The sequence below is a fragment of the Octopus bimaculoides genome, chromosome 2, assembly GCF_001194135.2.
Source record: "Octopus bimaculoides isolate UCB-OBI-ISO-001 chromosome 2, ASM119413v2, whole genome shotgun sequence".
Taxonomy (NCBI): Eukaryota; Metazoa; Mollusca; class Cephalopoda; order Octopoda; family Octopodidae; genus Octopus; species Octopus bimaculoides.
The window spans coordinates 54,021,895-54,025,697 of NC_068982.1; positions in this window are offsets into that span (position 1 = coordinate 54,021,895).

Here is a 3,803-nt window from a genome sequence, read left to right on the forward strand (position 1 = left end):
ATATCTATATAAATATATTCATATATATATATACATATATATATATAGAGAGAGAGATAGATAGATAGATAGATAGATAGATAGATAGATATAATATATAAATATATGCATATATCCATACATATATGTACATGCCTACATCTATATGTATATATACATGCATATATGAGTACAGGACATCAAAAAAAAACGTTAAACAATGAGAAAGGAAAACATAAAAACGAAACCAGAAAACGAACTTTTTTCGAACAACGAAAAAAAAACAAAAAAAACAGAGAAACAAGACATGCATTCTTTTTTTCAGTTTCTTTCGGTCACATAACTTGACTTTCTAAATATGGAATCTAGTGTATTTATTTTATCGGCCTACCAATATATACAGTAAGTTTCTTTGCTTTAGGGAAGATACTCGGCAAGGAATGGAAGCAAAACTGAAAGAATAATAATAACAATAAAATCCTTTCATCTACAGGCACAAGGCCTGAAATTTTGGGAGATGGGGAAAGTTGATCACATCAAGACCAGTAATCGACTGCTACTTAATTTATCGACCCCGAAGGGATAAAAGATATAGTCGACCTCGGGGGAATTTGAACTCAGAACATAACGACAGATGAAATACCAATAAGCATTTCGCACGGCGCGCTAACGATTCTGCTAGCGCGCCGCCTGAATAATAATAATAGTAATAATAATATTAATAATAATAATAATAATGGGTCTGATATTTGGGGACAGATTCTAAGTCCAGTACATCGCCCTCAGTGCTTATTTTATCGACCTCGAAAGGATGAAAGGCAATGTCGGCCTCGGTGGAATTTGAACTTAGAACGTGATGACGGACGAAATATTGCAAAGTTTTTTGCTCGGCGTGCTAATGACTCTGCCGTCTTAATACTGATTTCAAATTTTGGCACCAGGCCAGCAATTTTGGGGGAGTAGGTACCGGTGCTCAGCTGGTACTTATTTTATCGATCCCTTTCAAAATTTGGCACAAAGTCAACAGTTTTAAGGAGAATCGCTAAGTCGATTACACTGACGCCATATGTGTACTTGTGTATCTGTTTGGGAGTCGGTGTATCATGTATTTACACATTCACATTCATAAACACACACACACATATACATACGCGCGCGCGCATGCACACACACATACAAACACGCACATACACACTCTCTTTTCCTCTTTTATTACCTTCAACCCAATGGCATTTATTGGTTTTAGCCCATTGGCTGGGGCACTAATATTACTATCGTTCCTTTTTCTAAAGCCTTCTTTCTGTGAATGACCTCCCTTAAGGGACTTTGATGCGGCTACCCACGTTTGCCTATTTTTATTGGTTCAGATCTCAACCAATAGAATAACCAAGTGTTTCTTCAATACGAAATACATTTGCATTTACTCCACGCTGACATCTCCAGATTTTCAACAAAGTTTTGTCAAGTTGTGTGCCCTTGAAAACTAAACTTATACAATAACTGGTCCTATATATCGATGATCGGGACTGGACCTTTGACACTATGTAGTGTGGTCCAGCTTGATATTGCCATATCTCTCAATGCCAAAGATTGGTGATATTCCATCCCAGAATCTTCTACATCTTACCTATGAGCACTGTAGGTAGTAGATCATACTTCTTTCATTCTCTTCCAATAGTGCTTTTGTTTCATTAAGATTAATCTTGGTGTATTGGGTTGCTTCGACTTCCATTGTTTGGTCAAAATTACGTGGCAATTATAGTTAACAGCAATAACCTAGACGTTTGTGAACAAATGCCTTCAATATGATCAACATGGTTTCTTGCTCTCGTTATATATAAAATACAACTGTGCGTGTATCTCAGTGCGTATGTCCATGTATGTGTGTGTGCGTGTGTGCATGTGTGTAACTCAATCCTGATTGACTTCACTTGAATCAGGTAATTTGCTGCTTACAAGGTGAGCATCATACAAACATAAGACTCTAAAAACAATCTTTATAAACCTTTCAAAGTAGCTGAATTTTCTTATGAATATTCAACGTTGGTTTATGAAAATTAAGTAATTTTGTTTCAATGTAAAGGTGTTTTATAGATCATTCTTTTGCCGGCGACATTTTCTATCAAGTGTGCAAACAACATTGACTTCCTTGTTGATATATTTTTATCAAGTGTTTCTATTGTAAACGAGCAAAGATTTTTCCAGCACTTGGCAGAAGCACTTGGCGTAGCTTATGAGTTATGATATTTGGTACTCGATCGTAATGGTCATGAGATCGATTCCCGGCCGCGCGTTGTATCTTTGAGCAAAACGCTTTACTTCACGTTGCTCCAGTTCACACAGCTGGCAGAAATGAGTGGAATCTGTATTTCAAAGAGCCAGTCTTGTCTCATTTTGAGTACACGTTAAGGGTACGCGTGTTTGTAGAGTTGCGCGTTAATATCGCGAGTAGGCTGTTCCGTTGATCGGATCAGCTGGAACACTCGTTGTCATAACCAATAGAGTGCCAGTTCTTCTTCATGTCATATCAAGCTGATTGTTGTTAGTAACTAATTCAATTAGTAACAAATGATAAGAGAAAAAAGAGATGTCATTGGTCAGAAAAGGTTGAGAAATAGTTTAGGGTGTGGAAATTTTGTAAAGAAATGTGTAGGGATGCCAGTAGAGACATCCAATATGCAAGATGGACAGCCGTTATATGGGTACTTTTAGTTCTTTATTTCTATGAAAGTATATCATTCCTTTCAGAAAAAAAATATGCAGTGCAATAAGATCTTTGTGTGTGGGGGGGGGGGGGGTGCGCATGCGTGTGTGTGTGTGAAAGAGCAAAAACAACAGATAAAAGGGAGGGAGATTTGAAAGTTTTGCCACATTTGTTTAGACAAATAAATTACGCAACAAATCTGATACAAGAACGAAGTAGTATTTGCTGCAATGATGAGGTGGTAGACAGAATACAAGCAGAGGCCATAACAAGTCCTACGAAGTCATCAGAATACAAGATTTAAGTAAACAGCAACAGAATTGGTGTATAGTCTACCTCAGTCAGTGTTATGAAGAATGATCGTGCAGGGAAACAGGTTGGACGGTGAAATTTAGAAAACATATCTTAGAGACAGAGAGTTGTGTTTTATTTACTGAAAACAACGTAAGTTATTATTTGGAGAACTGGCAGGATCATTGGCACGTCGAACAGAATGCTTTGCGGTATCTCTCTCGGATCTTTATATTCTGAGTTCAAATCAAGTTGGGGGTCAACTTTGCCTTTCGTCCCATCGGGTTCGATAAAATAAAGTACCGGTCAAGTGCTTGAGTCACTGTGTAATCGACTTCACCCACCCCTCAAAATTGTTGGCCTTGCGCCCAAACTAGAAAGTATCATTGTTATTGGTTTTTGAAATTTTGGGGCACAAGGCCAGTAATTGTTGGAGAGGGTGCAAGTCGATTACATCGACCCCAGTGCCCAAATGGTACTTATTTTATCGACCTTGAAAGGATGAAGGGCAAAGTTGACCTCGGTGGCATTTGAATTCAGAACGTAAAGTTGAAAGAAATACTGCTAAGGATTTTGTCCGGCGCAGTAATGATTCTGCCAGCTCATCGCCCTAAGAATTATTATACGCTCAGGCTACGACATCTCAAGCGTTTCCTGGACGGTGAACAGGTGTGGTCGCCTTTCATCAGACGCGATTTTCCGCAGCTCGTTTCTTTAACAGAGCTGCAATCCTGGATCAGACGTAGACCGAGAAAGGGCGCTTGGTACCTCGAGTGCCGCCAAGCTCTCACCGCCCTCAGTCAGGCGGGCAGTGCGATCGGTACTAGCT